Here is a 20,199-nt window from a genome sequence, read left to right as displayed (position 1 = left end):
TGCAAACACAGCCTATGTGGTCAGATCAGGGTGCCATGGGAATTGCAGTCAGTGAGCTAATTCAGTTAACAGTCAATCGGTTGTCCATGTGTTTTGTCTATGTGTTAAGGTGAACACAGGCCAAAGGGAGTTTTTCATTTAACTAACCAGGGGCCTAGAGAAGAGACTTGGTTTTCAGGAGTTTTCAGGGGCTTAAACAAACCAAATAATAGGCAACCTGGGCAGTGCCAGTTGCAGAACTACAGAGACCTCTCAGACTGGCCTTTTCACCATTTCCCTCCCCCCTCCCCCCAGGATATAAATCTTCTGTTCTGAGTTAAGGTGAATAGATTTTGGTTTGGGAGTTGTCTGCTAAATCGACTTTTCCGATTTAGTGATCCCTCTCGCTCCTGAACTGGTACAACCACTGGGAGAGAAGCGGAACTCCCTAGAAAGCTGCCTGGACTGTTCCAGCTGGTGAGGATGGCCTGGAGCGCTTGCCTCTGAGCAAATACAAAGAGCACTTCCCTTGACACAACCCACCACCCACGCCGACACCTGCAAAGACAGGCGATTCCTTCGCAGCACAATTTGCCCTTAGACAAGCAATGGCATCCCGCGCTTGCTTCCTGCGCCTCCCCCTCCCCGCAGAGGCCCATTTCATAAAAGGGGGGTCCGCAGTTGTATTAATTCCAAACTCGCGAGGCAGGACTGACTCTTCTGTACCTTCAAAAGAATGAACTGACTCAGCCAGCCAAGGTGCCGCACGCGAGCCGCGTGAGAAAAGCGCTGCGTCTTTAAACACCGTCTTCTAGAGGACTACGGCAGAAGCAGAAGGCCAATCAGCGTCAGCAATATTTGCATATCCCCATTGCATTAGAGGAAGGAAAATATATTCAGCGCAGATTAATAAGAAAAGAGACCTGGGTACGACCATGCATAATCAAATTATAGCAGGTAACAGAATCCATCCTAAGCCTCAGCACCCTCTACATTCGTTCTACATAACTCACTGTATCTTGAAAAGTGTAAGTATTGAAAGCTTTATATAGCAATGACGTCGCAAGGCTTTCTTGCCCGGATGATCCTCAGTGGTCTGGGGTGCAGGCTTCAAACCTGTAGCTGTCTAGCGACAGAGTGGTTCAATTCCACCTTTCGGGCGATAGAAAATTGCAGAATGAGTCTGTTGTAGAGGGAGCCAACAAAGCAATAGTTGGTTTGCCCACTAACCTCTTATTCCCCTGGCCCTCTCAGCAGAATTTAGAGATGGCCTTCTCACTTTTTTTAACAGCATGATAAACTCTGGCAATCATAGTGCTATATGCTTATATGCTAAAAAATGCTGCTGGTCCATAAGATGTTCTGCCAGTTGGCCTGGTAGCTGGTTCAGTTGCAGGCTCAACTGTCAGCATTAGCTCTCCACACCCAGACAACAGCATCCTCCATGCATGATGACTAGAAACAAAAACCATTTCCTGGATACCCCACTTCTTTGGGGTTGTGATGGAGCTCCTAAGGAAAGAGCAGTCCGCTTGGAGATGTCTCCATAATGCAACATGTTCACCCAGGATATTTGTCTGGGCTGCAAAACTGCTGACTACTAGATGGAAGCAAAGAGCTAATTTCCTACATCTCTTGGCTGCCATGAGGTTGCCCTCCAGATTTTCCGAGCCCAAACCTGATGGCCCCTCTCTGGGGGTAATTTCAGACTAAGGAAAATACCTTTCATTTCCCCAGTATGTTCTGATTGCTTAATTCAATCCAGTAAGACCATCAAAATATAAACATCTCACTAAGATATTTGATTCTTGGATATATTCATGGGAATATATTGGAAGTGTGGGGTATAAATCTTTCTAATTAAAAACATACATATACAGAATGATCCCCAGATCCAACACGTTCCTCCATGGTCCCTGGGCAGTGTTTTACCCAATACTAATGTCACCAGCGATACAGCTAAGCGGTTGTAGACCCTGAACTTAATGTCTCCTGGAAAGCTTATCAGAGGAAGCTGTGTCCTTCAGTTGTCTATGACACGAGTTACATACTTGGCCTACCCCATCCAACACTGCCAGTTAGTGAATTACAACTGCTGATGTACTAAATCAAATACACAAGCAGCTCTTGGGTTGTTGTTTTTAAAACAGCTCCTTTGAGCATGTACAGTTTTGCATTTTAAGCTGTAACAGCAGATGATGGCAGTTTTCTCTCCTACCAAACACCTTCATTTACAAATAAACCTCATTCTGTTAGAAAACAACTTTACATTTTGAAAGCAAAATAATGCAATATGAATTATAAACAATGTGCTCAAGTAGCTGACTGTCCTCAGTTGGAAGGAAGGCTGGCAGGCTGGCAGGCTGGCAGGCAGGCAGGCAGGCAGGCAGACCACAGGAGAGTAAATAAAGTTGAGATGGAGGCCTCGATTGCACTGTGGTAGCCAACATCTTGACTTTTTTGATGCCCTATTGTAGACACCCCAGGAAGGAAAGACAACTATCTCAACTGCTGATTCTATTTGCTCCTGCCTCCCAGGGTGGTATTTTAGGGGAAAACTAAGTCTGTGAGAACTCTGGACTTTACACTTGGCATGTCATTGAGCTAGCAAGTTACTTATGCATTTGAACCAGTGATACAGGTTATGTGAATTTCTGGCAGTCACTTTGTTCCAGCCAATCAATGGGTGGGCAAGGTTGGTGTCAGACTCCACCACTCTATAGATTAGAAGGATAACCATACCACAGAAGACCCATCTTCTTAGGACATGTAGCCTACACAGCAAGGTGACAAAAATTGAAGTTCACATGTGACATATTGGCTTGGACACTAGTTGCCATTCAGTGCTGTCAGTTGGTAAGTCAGAGCTAGAACTGCATTTGGGGTGTCTGATCTAATATGCACCTTTCTATAAGGCAGCTGTGCATCACTCTGTCTCATCTCATATTTTCAACATCACCTGAAACTGTAAGGTGGCTTAGTGCATTGTGCAAACCCAGTTAGCAGTAGTTTATGCAATAAACTATATTTAGTGAACCATGGACCTTACTCACGGTTCATTTTCAGATGCCGAAGTGAATGAAGGAGCAATGAATAAGCCTTCACTTAGTGTGTCTGTTTACTGGATTTTGGAACCAACGTTCAGGATAAATGAACATCCTATGCAATAGATTATGATTGTCGTCATTGTCATCATCATCATCATCATCATCATCATCATCATCACAGAAGGTGTCTCTGGTTCGCACTCAAATGCCTAATACTGCTTTTTTTAGAATATTGCATTCAAAACTAAGCCAAGTCTTTCCATGCAGTTTAATTTGCCAAACCTCTGGTGCCCTCATGTCACAGAAGCTTTTTGTATTCTTGTTTGACATTTGTTTGAATTTTCCTACAATGGAGTTGTGAATACCAGATGGCCATTTATAATTTTTACAATTCCATCTGTTTCTGCAAATCAGCATGTCTGGGGTTGCAGCCCATAATGAACTTTCGGAGTCCAAAAGCACTGTGGCAGCCCTTCAGCCCTAAACAATGTGAGGTTTGGCAATGGGGATTCATTGTCTTCAGAGGTAGCTCTGGAGAGAAGGCCTTTGTTCAGCAAGTTGGCAACTGGGAACAGCTAATCTTGATGTCAGTTTCATAAATGAGCATAATAAGTCCCTTTGAATGTGTGGTTAGAAAATGAGCATGCTGTTTCTGTCTGTCTGGTGTTTTTATTCAAGAAACAATTTGGGATTAAATCTAAGCAATCAAACTCTTAAAGCCAGTTCAACTCTTTTTGCCCCATAAACAACACAAAAACAGAGTGTTGTGTGCTTTGCACTGAGCTAGGATAAGAATGGAGCAGCAGGCCAGCCCATCAGCCTGTTCTCTATCTGTTCTCTGCACTGCCTTTGTGTCTTTGCAGAGGAACCTTTCTTACTTAAAAGTTGAAACTTCCATGACTTGAGGGGAAATCCTGGTGACTGTATGAACATAGCCAAGTCATCCATGTGTTTTGTCCATTGCCTTCTCCCTGGATGTCTAACCTATAGCTCTGTGCTTTATTTTGGTGGTCTCCCATCCAACTGCAAATCGTGTTCAACCCCAGCAATCAGCCAAGATCAGTACCCACTCTGTCCTTCTGAACAGGAAAAGCTAAAAAATATTCCCAGCAGCATTAGACCTCCTCTAAGCAATCAGGGTTTTTTTCAGTCAAATTCATGTCAGAGCATGTTCTTGGCTTTCATTCCCTTGTGGCGTTGGCCAAGTTCATATATTGCCCTAAGACACAGTTTGCTTAACTATGGTTCATTGACTAAACCCAGTTGGCTCAGTTCACATGACACTAAACATGACTTGTACCCTACAATGGCTAGGTTACAAAGCTGAACCAACTCTGTTGATGTTGGGATGGTTTTTACTTTGGCTGCCGATTTGTATGTAATGTGACATTATTTTATTCTTTATTGGTATTTATTGTTATTTTATGTTTTTAACTGTTGTTTGCTACTCAGAGTCATGAGGTTGAGATAGATGAGCATATAAATTGAAATAAATAACCAAGTAAATAAATTTAGATTTTTGTGTGACTCCAGCCACTGTAACAAAGTAGTTCTATGGATATTACTTTACAAGATGAAATGGGATGGAATTGCTGATTCTTTTTCACTACAATGAACTGATGTGTATGGAGAAATCAACAGTGTGAGCTGATCCTATCAGAAAGATATTAAAAATTAGAATGAAGTATCTTCCTATATTCCTAAAATGGTTTGTTTACATAAATGTTTTTTTTAAAATTAGCTATGCCAAACCCTGTTAATTCACTACTGAGAGAAACCCAACTTTTTGTTCCTAAGGACAGAACTCTGAAACACCTTCATTAATGCTCATAAAACATTTTTGTGGAGGAAAAATTGTCACCAACTACATCTTTTCTGAATCTGATGATGGATTGGACCTTATCTCCCATCATTCCCAATCATCAATTGGCTACACCCAGTATGAACTGTGGAAGTTGAAATCTTCCACAATTGAAATAGAATTGGAGGGTATCAGATTTGGGAGGACCAATTTAGTGTGAATGTATTAAACTCTCACACTAAGTCACAAACGAACAAATATTATGATTAATGCAATTGGAAACACAGCCAATGTGTTCCTGAATATGGCTTGCTTTTTTTATTTTTGAACAATTGCTACCAAGTTCTTACTGTATTGCTGAGAGTGAATCATTGTAGCTGTCTAAATGTAAATTTATAATAAAGGAATTAATAATTTTTTGGTCCAAGAAATCAGGTCCTAAGTGCAATGTGTGACATCAGGGGTCAGGAGTGGTTATTTTGCTTAGCTTTTTTGTTTGTTTGTTTGTTTGTTTCATTCAGGGATTGTTAGTTGTATATGTCTAAGTTCAGCTAGATGGCAATACCAAGCTGACCTTGGCTGTTCTCAAAAAACTAAGCAGAATTGGACTTGGTTAGTTCTTAGACAGGAGAGTCATGAAACTTTTTTTAGGAAAGTTGAAATAAATCCAGAAGAAGCCAATAGCAAACTACCAAGAATCAAGACTGACTTTAAGAACTCTGCTGTGAACATTAACAATGCAAACAGATTTTAGATTAAACTATTTTCTATGTAAATCATGAAGATGGCTTTTGAACTAACTGTATCTCTATTTTAACTTGAAATTCTTCCAGTCTACAACACTGGAACTTATTAATATAGAAACTGATTTCTTAAATGAAATGAGTCAGTAAAACTTGTGACACTACTTTAAAAACTGTTTAAATGCAATTAATAGACTATTTAAATCCCCAGCAAAAGAAATTGCTATTTTTGATTGAAACAAAAAAAAAGAGAGAGAGAGAAACAAAGAAGCCCCTATTGTTGTCTAAACAAAGGTACAATGTGGTTTAGATAGTGTTTGTGCTTAAGGGTTGTTGTGTGGGTGACATCATTTTGTGTGTAGGGTAGGGGTGAGTATATTCTGAATCAGGGAACATGAGTTTATGGGGGAGTATAACTGTGTCATTGAACTGGGCACATGACATGTGTATTTGTCTGCGCACTATAGACAACAGTTGCTTTGGTGGTGCCATCTGCAAGGGCTGAATTGCAAAGGTCAAGGCATCTATTCAGATTGGAAAAACATGCCCATGAGCCTAGGCTGAAGGAACAGTAGAGACTCCAAGTGAAATCTTTTCTCTCTGCTGAGCTCATCTTATATGTTACAGCAAGGACTGGTATGTGTGTGTGAAACAGAGACAAAGAAGCTTTTTTGTCATCCTTTGATCTAATGGTAGCCTTTATAAACCCACTGCAGAAAGCTTCAGATTGGTCATCACAGCACACCAGCTCAGGCAGAAATGAGTGAGCCACTCATGGTGCATCCAGTTCTATTGGAGTTCATTTCTGCCACATATTCTTCATTGGAATAAATCAAACTATTAAACAAACTAAAATGAAAGCAAGCTGGGGCCTTTGGGAAATACTTGTTTAGAAGTATGACTCTATTTTATTGGCCCTAACTTTATTTTTTATTTATTTTTAAATTAATAAATAAAGGAATTTATAATAAAGGAATTTATAATTTTTTGGTGCAAGAAATCAGGTCCTAAGTGCATGTGTGAAATTAGGGGTTTATTTATTTATTTTATTTATTACTATATTTCATCTTTATTTTATTGGCCCTAACTAAGAGTCGTCATCTCTTAGTTAGGGCCAAAAGCCTATTATGGGAAAATAAATGTATTACTCTTTAAAATGGCATAACTCTCTGTTGCTTGAGCTGGAATTGACGAACATGACAGTTCCTATTAATGCAGTCTATGAACACACTGGCCTCCTTTGCAGCCCCATACAAAGTATTGTATGATGATAAATTTGACAGGGAATTTTTAAAAAAAATCTTTTGCTCTCTCTTCAAGATAGTATGTCGAGAGCTACGATACAGGAATTCTACAGTCAGTCCTACCTTCAGAATATCAATAAATAGAAGAAAATAAAGCCAGAGTAAACTCTTTTTTAAAGTTTTCCTTTCCTCCTTCACCTGTCTCATGGTACTCCAGTTATTTGGCAATGGATTTATTCCAAGTATTCATGTCACTTTTTATAGCAAGTCCCTCCCAAAGCAATATACCCAGGTGAAATGAAGATAAGATATATTGGGCAGGTCAGGTGGAAAAACAGTAAGACTTCAATTCAAAATATGATAAAAATGTCACTACAGCACACAGCCATTAATTTTTATAAGAAGAGATAACAAAAGATAAGATTTAAGTTTAAGGCCTACACTCAAGTGTCCAAGGAAATTTAGGTGAAAGTTTTCAAAAAATGCCTTTTTTTTTTTTAATCCTTTCAATCGTATCTGATTCTCAGAAACTGCCTGGACAGGTCCCTGCAGTTTTCTTGGCAAGATTTTCCAAAGTGGTTTGCCTTTACCTCCTTCCTAGGGCTGAGCAAGAGTGACTGGCCCAAGGTCACCTAGCTGGCTTCGTGCCTAAGGCAGGACTAGAACTCACAGTCTCCTGGTTTCTAGCCTGATGCCTTAACTACTACACCAAACTGGCAGGCATAAGAATAGGACTTCCTAGGCAGATCTTAGATTAGGGCCCAGGTACAAATTGGTGTCTGGGGCCATCCATGCAGCTTGCCATGGTTCACACATTGCCCACAATGTCTCTCCCAGGCTCTTTGTGTGGATATTGGGGAAGTGGGAGGGAAGTTGCTCACATTTATTTTAAACCTGAAAAAAAAAAAGAGAAATATGGAGATATAGATGATCATACATATAGGAGACTATTCGTGTCTGGCAGTTAAAAAAGTTACTTACAGGTAAGTAATCAAATATTTTTATGAATTTATTTTTCCCTATTTTCTCTTTTTTATCTTTTTCATATGGCTTTGCTTACTTGCAAGTTAGACCCTGGCATGCCATTCAAGAGTTGTACATCCCTTGATTAAGAGCAGGGTCAGACATGTGAAGGCAGTTCTGAAGATATCTATTTAGGATTATATAAATTAACAACCAAAATTTGCATTGGGCCCAAATGCACTGGTACTAGCATACTTTCCACAAAATGGCTGTTACAGGTACAGACTTTGTGGCCCTCGCTGTTAGCACTAGGTGGCATCATTTTTGACATAAACTGTATTGTACTGCCACAGTTTGCAGATAACCAACAGATGACTGTCTCAAAATCAGATGGGATGCAACTGCCTACGGACCTGATTTGGAAGAGGTCACTTTTGCACATGGCGGTTAACTACAATTCTGCAGTAATGGCATATCCAGGACCACACCCAAGTAAATATGAGTCCTTCAAGAGACCATCTTTTCTATGGACCGTATTTCTCCTGTTATTTTTGCCCAACAAGTAGGATCTGGATGAGTGGGCATGCTTCAAGTCCCAGAGTAAAGCATGTCATCTTGTGAAACCTAAGAGACATGCCTTCTCTGTAGCTGCACCTATCCTGTAGAACAGTGTTTCTTTTGAGGTCCACATGTTGTAGCAATCATCTCCCTGATGATGATTGATGGAGAATGTGTTTGTTTAATTACTCTTCTATGATACACATGGCTGTTATCGACAATATTTCACTGTTGACTTTGTCCTTTTATTATTTTTTTAACTTGATGTTTTAATCCTATTCTGTAAGCTGACTAGAGATACTTCATGACTGAGGCGGCATATGAGTTGATAAACAAACATATAATTTCGTTCATTTATTTATTTATTAAATTTAGCCACCGCCCATCTCCCCCCAAAGGGGGGACTCTGGGCAGTTTACAACAAAGATAAAAGCATTAAAATGCCATAAATATAATGTTAAGCATAAATACAATATGAAATCCAGATGACAATAATAGTTGAAATATCATTCACGTGTATCTAAAGGGGCCATTTTAGGGCGCTAACCATCTCCAGGTGTGATTACTTCCCTTCCCACCCTAGACCATTCCCATGTATTAACATGCCCACCCATATTGCTCAAAATCTGCAAAACCTCTCCTTTATCTGTAGTATGTCTCAGATCCCCATCAATCTCAAACCCGTATCTGTGAGAGCCACGGGGAAATACAGTACTGTACTATAGCTACTTCTGCCATTTGACTTCCAGTAGGGGGCTCCAATGCCCCAGCAAAAGGGCTGAAGCTGGCAATCTTTGGTGGGGAAGTGTTGATATTTTCCAAAGGGCTGCTAATTAATCGAGTGCATGTGCAGCTAAGGAAAGTCACCCCATCCCACTCAAAACCATTAACTTGATCTTGCTCTGGTGGCCTTTTTTTTTTTTAAGTAGGGGATATGGTGGCTGTCCTTTGTGTGCACCACAGGAGAAAGTCCACAGGCAGGCTAAGTTTCATTCAGCTGCTGGTTCTGAGTGTTGTTTTTCTTGTCTTCTCATTTTCAAGGAGCACTTAGCCAGATGGTCCGTTTTTCTTTTTCTTTCTTTTCTTTACTTTTTTAAAAAATGCATTGTGCGTTGGTTGGATGTGTATTTGGAGGAGCTGCCAATTTCATAAAAAGGAAGAAAGAGCAAGAGAAAGCACCATTTGGTGTCTATCCTTGGTATCTGGCCAGAGAGCTAAGACACTGTTCTAAGAAAGGAAGAATCTTAGAAGTAAAATAATTCAGTCCTGGAGAAATTTTTGTAAGAATATGCAAACAGCTCTGTTGGATTCATGCAGACCTGCCGATATGTGGGATCAGAAACAGCAACATGGTTATTGCTAAGTGTTGCGCATAGTATAGCATGCAATAATTCTTTGCTCTTCCCCCCCCCCTGTCCCCCAAACCCAAGCATTCTGAATGTCACCATAAAGGGACAGATCCCCCAAGACAGATATTAATATCTGGAACTGAAGTAGTATTGGTCACAGAGGGAGTAGTCTTTCCCTAAGCCCCAACCAATGCAGATGAGAAGGTGACTGTTTTTTCTGCACCTGCATCTGGGCTGCAAAAATCCAGACAGCCACTAGATGACAACAATGAGTGACAGATTTCTGAACTTCTTTACAGCCATGTAGTAGTCTCTTGGATTTATGCAGCTCAGATATGGTAGCCCAAAGACCACGCTTGACAGTAGAATAAGCCCTCGGGTTAGTGGACCTTGGATGTGGACCTTGGAGATAAAATGCATAAATGAGATAAAATGCATAAAATATGAATGTATAAAATCCTATTCAGATTTCCTGAGCATTCAGTTCTAATAGATCGTCTTCCCCCATTAGTCAATTAAACTGAGGGTTTATACTCCTTTACATTATGAAGCCCACCATGACATGCTGAGAAATTCCAGCACATGTTTTTCCAAAGGTATATGTATTTCCTTTTTCTGCTTCTTTTATCCTCCTGTGCCATCTACAGAATATGACAAACTGAATATATTTTCCTATAGTAATGCTTTCTGTTTCAGCACAGAGGAACAATCTTTTTTTAAAAATAAAATACTATTTTGGATAAGCAGTGATTTAATGATGTAAGTTGTTTTTTTTTAAATAAAACATTTCAGCTTAATTTCAGCTCTTAGGTAAGTCTTAGGCACAAAATACTTTTCTAGATACGGAAGGCACAATCGGTTTTTGAAAGCAAAGTATTGTTCTAAGGAACTTGAGCGTTTAAGCAGTTTTTTGACAATATTATTTTGGACAAGGAAAGAGTTTAATTTCAGCTCTGAAGGAATTCTTAGAGTCAAATAATGTTTTGGATCAGCAAAGCCAGCCCTGCTTGACTCCTCTACGCTGTTCTGTAAATAAAAAGAAATGATCTTGTTGGCCTTAGCGACTGTCAGGCCCACCCAAAGCTGCTTCTGCTCATCCTGTCCCCAGACCACACTGTACTGTCTGCCAAGTCATGTCCAGCAGCTTCTCTGATGCAGCAGTGTCTCCCACTCCCTCTCCTCTGAGAACTCTGTCCCCTGAAGCCATGAGGTCCTCACCTGTGTGTACACTGGGAGAGCAGTGCAGCACATCCAGCCATTTGATTGGTGCACACACTTTATTGCAACTCCCAGAAGTTGGCAGATGTATTTCAAGCCCCTGTGCCAAACTGTTGTGTAGGAACTTCAAGCTCTGAGACATCCTCTTTGCTTTGTCTCTCACCCAGGGGATGACCGATTGATTGATTGATATATCAATATATCAATCAATCAATATATATATACATATATATATATATATAGAGAGAGAGAGAGAAGAATTTCCTAGGGTGGGATGTCCCTTTCAGATGTCCCTCCCAAATGTCACAAAATGTGGGGAATTCCTGTTCTATTGGTTGGGTCCCAGTCAGCTATGTTCACACAATATGCCAAGTCATAAAGCTTGGTTTACAAGCCATAATCGCTGGCTTCACAAAACACAGCTAAACCATTTTATGGCCTGGTTTGTGCATATGCAAAACTATGGCTTGCTTTATAATTGAATAAATCAGAATTGGCTTGGTTCATTGAAGTAGCTATCCACAACAACACAATATGGAAACTCAGCCATTTGATCTGTTCTATGTAGACCAAAACCTGCAGATGACAGGCCTGCTCTGCATGGTTGGCAACCAGCATGTTATTTACGAGGGTTGCAGGGCCCCGCAGTCACGTGATCGCCACTGTGACCTTCCTAGCCAGCTTCTGACAAGCAAAGTCAATGGGGGATGCCAGATTCGCTTAACAACCATGTGACTCACTTAACAACCACCTCACTTAGCAACTGAAGTTCCAGTCCCAATTATGATTGTAAGTTAAGGACTACCTGTATAATTTTGTTCTAATGGAGAAATAGGATCAAACTAGTATATTTATGTATGCTAATATATAATAATTATTAGTAATTAGTATCCTTGCCAAGCCATGGACTTTGAGCAAGAGCGAATGCGAATCTCTCTATCTCATTCACAGAATTTATGGGTCAAGTATTGTTTTTCCTTTGTAGCCCTCCCAGGTTTTCCCACTACAGAAAATACACTGACATGGAAAGAATGGAATAGCTGCCTAATATCACCTGATTCTTTGTGCTAGAAACCATCTGGAAACACCAGCTGATGGAATGAAGATAAGAAAGGAACTCTTGGTTAAAAGTGTGTCATTTGGACATCGTTGACAAGAAGATTCAGGGGTTGCTTGCTGAAATGATACCTGGCTTTGCAGGTGATCATTGTGCATATGACAGTGAAAGAATGAGAAAGGGATTCATTTCATGTATTTCCCCATCACTTCAAATTGCTTTCATGACCAGAAATCAAAGACCATCAGGTGAATTAGCATCTCTATAGCAACAGAAGTTGGGGTTAGGATTGAGCATTCAAATCAAGCAACATTTCTCTCTGTGTAGTGATAAACTTGTTATGAAATCATTCATAGCTTTAGTTAATAATGATCATACACCATGCTTATTGGTTCAAACATGTATGTATGAATGATAGGACCAATGTAAGAAAGCATCTCTGATATGAAAGCCTCTCTGCTTTTCAAAGGAGAATTCAGGAGGGGACTAGAAACCCAGGAATGAGAGGAAAAAAATAGCTGGTTAAGATGTGCTCTTCTGCACACCTATATCAAATATGTTTGCCCTTCCTCTGAGTTCTTGCTTCATTTGATTCACCTGCAGACCATCAAGTCTGATGAAGAAACATGTATCACACTCTGTTGGCCCATTATGTGACCTGTTTCAAAAGTGTGTAATGCTTTTGAAGGGGGATAGAAAAGCATCCTGTTCTAGGAGTCCCAGACCAGCAACTTCAGAAGCAGTCAAACTGCAGTCCACAGGTTGCATCACAGAAGAGGTGATTAGTCTAGATGGCCAAAGAGCAGAGATAACAGAAGAAGACAGTCCGAAAGTCAGCAGAAACAGGAGAACAGACATTAGGCAGCAATATTGGGTTGTGGACAAGGCACTTAATTCAATTTAGGTCTGAATGGATCAGCCTTTCAAGGTAGGCCATGTCAGGAAACAAACTCCACAAGGACTACTGGAACTCTTCTTTTTTGTTAAAGGGTATAGTAACAGAATCCTGAAAGCCAGAGAGTTTCTCTTTCCCTGTTCTTATACCCAAGAGAATTAAGTTGGGTGATCTTGAAGTTTCCTCACCTCCTCCTCTCTTTCAGGACTAAGGTGGAGTTTATGGTTCTGCCCTTGCAATCCTTCTTCAAGGCTATCGCCATAATCCTGAGCTGCAAAATCCAGGCAACCACTGAATGGCAGCAGAGGAAACTCTGATTGGCTTGCACCCCTGTGACTCCATGCTGTTGCGCGTAAGGAAACACCGTCAGGCTATTCTCAGCTAGAAATAATGAGTTCTGTAGAACCTGGATATAAGTAATTTTTTAATTGGAGGGAAATCTTGCCTCATCCCTCTTCCTGGCTCCTGACTAACAATTACCCTTTCGTGTCCTATAAGGAGAATAGTGGCTTAACAGTTTAGCATCTACCCCTCAGCAGGCCAGGCAGAGCAAGCAGAGGTGAAAATGGTAAGATTGTGTCAGTTTTGCTTTGTGTTTGTCAGGGAGGAGTCCTAAGCAAAACACCAACTGCTCAAGCTTTTAATTTATTTATTGCCCTTAGCAGCTCTGGGCAAAGTAATGATTTTTGCTCCTTGTTCTCAGTGTTTATGAGTCAGCAGAAATGAAGGTGACTGTAGGTTTTTTTCAAACAGCTCATGAGGGATTAGAAAGTGAAAATAGTAGACATGTCAGTACTCCTGAGAGTATTTGCATGTCATAGTTAACCAGATCAGAGAGTTAATGCCAATGGGTATGTTCACAACCACAAGCTCCCACATCTTTGCAAATGGGACAGTTTAAAACCTATCTGTCTATGAGGAAAGTAGTTTACAGTTAAGTGTATCATCCAAACTCAGGACAAGGAATAATTCTAGTCAGAGTTAACCAAGGAACATAGCCACAGTTTGTTTCATCTTCATGAATATGTTCCCTCTTAACTCTAGGCAGAAGTCTCTCTCATCCTGAATATGAACTACAGATGTGTGATTTGCAAGTCGTTTATAGGGAGGATCTAAGAATGGATGCATTCACATTAACCAGTTTTCCAATCTGGTGTCTGCCAGAGTCAGACATGTTGGACCAGTTCCCATGATATCCAACTAACAAGTCCAGAAATGAGGACTGTATTCCAATACATTGGGAGGGCACCCCTCCTGTAGGAAGAGAAAATCAGTAGTTCTGGGGTGAGTCTGAAGTGAGAGAGACCGAGAGGGAAATTCAGAGAAGAGGATGAGAATTCTCAAGGTAGTTATTGAAAGAGGGTCCTATGAGAAAGAGAGGGGGACTAAAACTGTAACACTTTAAAGAAAGATTATGATATTATGGGTTTTTTTTAATATTGTGGTTATTTTATGGGCAGAAAGGAAAGTATAATCAAAGTTAAATCATAATTAAAAACAACATTTTTGGTAGTTTGGTGGAATTAGTTTGCTTCCTAAATTCCACCTAAAATGTGAGACACAGATGAGAATTACTGTAAGTACATGTGATCAATCTTCAAAACAGAATAAAAATAAGCATATTTTCAACTTATCTATATTCATGCAGATACCTAGTATTACTAGGTGACATATAGACATTCTGATGTATAAATTCTTTGTACAGCTTGTTTCCAGTTGTTTTATTTGATCACTTTTGCTGCTGTAAATGTCCCCAAAAAGACAGCATCTGTTCCTAGTTAACACTGAACAGCAGTGCTTTCTTCTGATATCTCTAACTTGTTCATTTTCAGATTAAAAATAGTTTTTGGTTTGGATTTTTTTCATCCTTTGTACAGCTGAATGTACAAGTCAAGAGGATTTCTAGTAAAATAACTACAAGGTTTCTAAAATTACTCTTCACATTCTGAAGAGTAAAATAGGATAAGAGAGAGTCAACATTTTGTACTTTTTTTATCAGTACACTGAAATATTTTGATTAATTTTATTAAAAAGCTGCCTTTCCACCAAAAAAAGAGCCAGTTTGGTCTAATGGTTTAGGCACCAGGCTAGAAACCAGGAGACTGAGAGTTCTAGTCCTGCCTTAGGAATGAAAGCCGGCTGGGTGACCTTGGGCCAGTCACTCTCTCTCAGCCCAATTCACCTCACAGGGTTGTTGTGGTGGGAAAAATAGGAGGAGGAAGGAGTATTCAGTATGTTCACTGCCTTGAGTTATTTATAAAAATAATAAAGGCAGGATTTTAAAAAAATGGCCCTTAAGCTGGCTTCTGGCCATGATGGTAAAATAAACAACAAACCAATTTAAATATATATATATATATATATATATATATATATATATATATATATATATAAATAATAAACACAAGACTACCAGATCTGGGCTGCGAACATCTGGATGATCACTAGATGGCAGCAGTGTGCTAGGTTTTTCTGTATCTCTTTTTGGCCATCTAGTAGTGGTCTACATTTTTGCAGCAAGAAATCTAGTTACCCTAAGACAGAATCTGCTCAACTTAGCAGGCAGATGGCGTATAAACAAAAGGCCAGTCTCAAGAAAATGTCTTTGCTTGCTTGATAAATAGAAAAGAAGGAACAGTAATTTCAATTTTTGTCATTTCACCATTTGTCTATTTTATTTGCATGAATTTATCTTAAGTGGCTCTGATTTTCTTATCAACTGGTCTTTCTTTGAAGGTTCCTCTTCTTTTTAACTGAGTTCTAATCTTTCTTGTGTGATCTCCTATGGGTACGCATCCCATTGTTCCATTTGCCTTAAGCCTCATCTCTGATGCCTTCCTAAGGGCACTAGGCATTTCAGGTAAGCTGCAGGCAAGAGTAGTAAAATTCTAATGAGGCTATTTTTTTAACCTCTTCACCAATACCATTGTCCCTTTACTTCTGGCACCCCATTTGGACATCCCTGCATGCCTTTATCTTCCCAAGCTTCATTTCATACTGCATGCATTTGTCTTTCCAAGTACTTGCTATTTAGATTTTTTTTTCATGCAGTTTCTCTAAACTTTTCCATATGCCATTTGCCACATTCTTGGGTGTGTGGGTGTGTGGGTGTGTGTTGCTATTAACTAGTATAGTATGGTCTGTCTGCTTTTCTTATCCCACTCCACAGCCTTTTCAATGATCTTTTATGTGGTTATTACATCCCACCAATCAACTTAGGAGCATTTTCAGTGTTTTCACTTTCATAATAATATGAGCCGTTATCTACAAAAACAAAGTCATCTTCACAAGACTTGCCATATTTGATCTTTTAAAGCTTTTCTCACAGATTACTGATCATCTTTAGATACTGTTCTTTTAAATCAGATTTTTTTAATCTGGTCAGTTTTTATTCTGGGATTGTTTCTGGGCCCTACTTATTGCAAAATTTTAATTCCTTTATTACTTAAACTTTGCATGCTACAATGAAGAGATTTATACTAAAGCTTCAAACTGAAAATTTACTTTGTTGGTTTAATCATTTTTTATAATAATACAGAAAAAAGAAAATCTTAAGTACATGTATGAGGGAATCTAATCTCTTACTTCCATCTACATTGATTGATTCAAACAGTAATAGCTGAAAGACAGCAAATAAGAGTGGAGGAGAATAAGAATAGTTACATATAGACAATGGGCATTTCAATACTGTCACCCATTTCTGTATAATACAATACAGTATGACTAAGTTCAATCCATATGTATTGATATTTCCAACATACAAAGAAAAATTATTTGATTTAAAGTATCTTTTTGAGGCTCTTATTAACTCCATCAAACCACAACTTTCTCAATCTTCCCTTTCCTCTAGGCTTTTGCAATGAGATCCTCATTCATTTCTTTCTATAGGAGCAAATCATGTCAACATATATACTGTACTTTTTTGTGCTGGTCACTCATTTTTATATATAAACCACATTTATCATCACCCATTCATTCTTGACCCTGTCCATTCTTCCATGTCCAGCTTTTTCCAAAATCCACTCTTGATCCACTACCAACAACAGCAACGTCACCTTTCATCATCCTTATATTCGTCATACAATATATTTCTCTAATTATTTTCTTCAATAATTATCCTCATCTGTATTTTTCCTCATCTACAGCTTTTTTCATCTACAGCTTTTTTCACTTCATCATTTCTTTTCATACATCTTATTAGTACTGTAACTCCATAGACTTCTTTAGTGCTCTGTAACATCATTTTTTTCACTCTTTTTGAAGCAGCTTCCAATTTATTTAAACTATATATTCAAAGCAGATATTTTCCTAAGTAGATACTCATTAAACAGTTACCATTCCTCTTCATGCTTCTTGCATCTTTAAATGGGCCAACCCTTTTCCTTACTGTTTCATCTTGTTTCTTATAACTTCACTTGCATGAATGATTTATCAACCTTCATTCAGATCTATTATATCCTCCTTTCTTTATTTCACAGAAACACCACAAAGCTGTCTTCCTTTTTTGCCCTTCATTTGTTAATACATGCTCTTTACCATTAACTCCTCTTGCATACTATGTCTACATAGCATATGGCTATTACCCATAGAAATTGATCCCACCCACCCATCATGGGTTTGGTCAATCAAGTGAAGGTAGAGAAAGTGTTGACTAGGTTACCAGCTTTAGTTCTACCTTGCCACCTGCAGCATTCCCTGCTAACAATACAGTCAGTACTAGTCAGTTCAGCTTGTCTTGGCCAAGATCCCACAAAGGCAACCAAAGTCCAATTTTATTCCAAGCATGATCATCCGATTCTAGGCAAGCTATGAGGTTTAATATAAAGATTACCTCATAAGCCAACATACTCTTGCCCTAGCCACTAAATAGCAGGTATTTGAAAATGCTGTCCCAAGCCATAGCACAAGACAGTGCTGAAGTTGCAGAAGAGGGAGAAGTCTGGAAGGCCATGTAGCCATTTTCAGGGAAAAGCATTCATTCATTCAAAAATATTTATATATCCCTCTGCATTAAGATAAAACAGAATAAAATAACACAGCAGTAACAAAGGAAAAATGCACTGTATAAAAGTGGAACTTTTATGCATTTGTCACAATTCTCTCTTCCATACAACAATTCAAGAATCTGTTCCTTTCTTTTTTGTTCACCCTATTGGCTTCTCATAAAAAATGTAAAAATAACCAAAATAAGAGACATTTCTAAGAGCATGGTTATATTAGGCTCCATAGCAGAAAGGGAAGTTTGTTCGTTGTTGTGGGGAAAATAGGAGGAAGGAGTACTAGGTATGTTCCTTGCCTTCAGTTATGTATAAAAACAATAAAGGCAAGATAAAACATGTAAAAAAAAATTCTTCAGTTCTTAGTGAAGAACTTAATGCACTGAGCAACGGAACAATTGGCATCTGAAATAATGTTAGATTTTTATGTGAGTTCATACCGAGAAACTATTTAAAAGGCATTTGAAATATGAATTTCAAGGAGATGTGTTGGCCTGTTTGGAAGACTCAGCTCATGACGACCTTTAAGGTAATCTGCAGTAAAGAGTTCCAGAGGCTACTTTGATGTCAGGTTTCTCTTCTACCAGAAACAGACATTAGAATGATTAATGAAGAAAGTGACTGAGGTTTATGTCAGCATTTCAAGGCATTTGTGTCAGACAACAGCCATCCTTGGCTTTACCCCCTTAGGAGCTGCAGCTATATATAGATCTGGTTCATATTGGACAATTTGCCTCCTGGTTAGAAAACTCTTTAGCAATAACGACCTACAATTACATGAAGGGCTTAAAAAACATTTCCTCCCCTGCAAGGCTATATTACTTCCACTGACTACAACTGTAGAATCTGTTGAGGACCAGAAAGGGAAAAGCTAGCATTAAAAAAAGACAGAACTGTCCAAGAAGAACCTCATTTTATTTTGATACCAAGCTCTCTTGGTTTTTTGAGGTATTTTTGGAGAACCAGAATAAAAGGAAACCAGCAATATAGCAAAAATCATGAGTATGTATTTGAGTTTTGCATTACAGAGTGGCTAAGTTGTAGTCACTCTTTCTAGATGAAAGATGTACACCTTGCCTCAAATTATTTTTGAGTCAATTTACAAGTAGCAGATTATAATGGAAAATACAGCCGGGAACCTGTATTCCTTTGACTGATCAATGATGTCAGATTATGTATTTTCCTTCTTCTTCAGTTCTATAGCAAGTTGTTCTTTCTGATCACAAAAACAGTCTTCAATTTTCCATTTTTCTAGTCTTTTTTTTTTTGAATTGGTATTGGCATGTTTCCATTCTGCTCCTAAGTCCCCATGTATACAGGCTTCTGGTCTACACAATTTAAGCTTTAGTAGTGGGGAAAGAGAAGATGAATTATGTCTGTTCTTAATCCTAATCCTAACCCCCATCAGTCCTGCATCTTTCTAATTCAGTTCAAATTTACTAAGTGCATATAATCATATGGCCCAATTACCATCAGATGGATTAGAACTTCAGATTTCTCTATCTGAAAAGTACATCCTTCAGAACAAGGGCAAAAAAAGAATCACAAGAGTTTAGAGCCTTGGATTGAAGAAGGAAGGAATTTGAGAAGCTAAGAAGCAGGACAAGTTGGCAGTTTCCATCAATACTGTAGTCACAATGTTTCCTCTGAAGCAGCAACAACTGAGACAGAAATTAACCTACTGCAGAAGACTTCTAGAAATTCCATGATACATGAAGACAAAGGGCTGCAGCACTGATCTGTGGTGTGGAAGAGGGCCTATGTCGTTCCATGTGTCCAGGGATTAAGAAATCTTTCCCCTACTGTCATGAGTAAGGATGGCGAGCAGGGGGCTCCCACCCAGACTGTCAAGCGCATGCGTAGCACTGAGGAATTGTTCAGCCATTCAAAGAGACACAGATCGGGACCGCCTTAACCCTTGGGGGTTATATGTCTGGGTTTTTCCCACGCTTCTTCAGTTTGTTAGAATTCCTGTTAAGTACTAGCAATAAATATTAGAGACCAGTTCATTGTCTCAGTGTGTTTCCTGGTTGTTAGGACACCTACCCTCACATCAGAATTATTTTCAAGTGATGACAGCATTACCTTTTGCCTTTATGGTCTTTCTTTTGTTTTCTATAATGGTGACTAATGGAATTCTCAGGGTTAGTCCCAACATACCAAAAGAACAACATAGTAGAAAATGCAGATGTAGATACAGCACTTCCTAAAATTACCAAAGGATTATTTACTATTGTCTAACACTCAGCACAGCTTGTTTCTTTCTGCTTTGGATTGTGAGAAAGTAAGTCAGGATTGTCCACAATGAACATCTTTGGGGTGTAAACCACTTGATTATGGAGAATACT

The 20,199-nt window shown here is 39.1% G+C and overlaps 1 non-coding gene across 1 annotated transcript; it reads left to right on the top strand.

Moving 5' to 3' along the window:
• Positions 1 to 1,054: 1,054 nt before the first annotated feature.
• TRNASTOP-UCA (transfer RNA opal suppressor (anticodon UCA)) lies at positions 1,055 to 1,141 on the top strand. The gene has a single exon. It is a non-coding gene; the product is annotated as a tRNA-Sec (tRNA).
• The last annotated feature ends 19,058 nt before the right edge of the window (positions 1,142 to 20,199 follow it).

The sequence above is a fragment of the Candoia aspera genome, chromosome 1 (assembly GCF_035149785.1).
Source record: "Candoia aspera isolate rCanAsp1 chromosome 1, rCanAsp1.hap2, whole genome shotgun sequence".
In the NCBI taxonomy this organism is placed as follows: Eukaryota; Metazoa; Chordata; class Lepidosauria; order Squamata; family Boidae; genus Candoia; species Candoia aspera.
The sequence above is the reverse complement of the archived record's forward strand: the minus strand, read 5'-3'. Positions and strand labels throughout refer to the sequence as shown.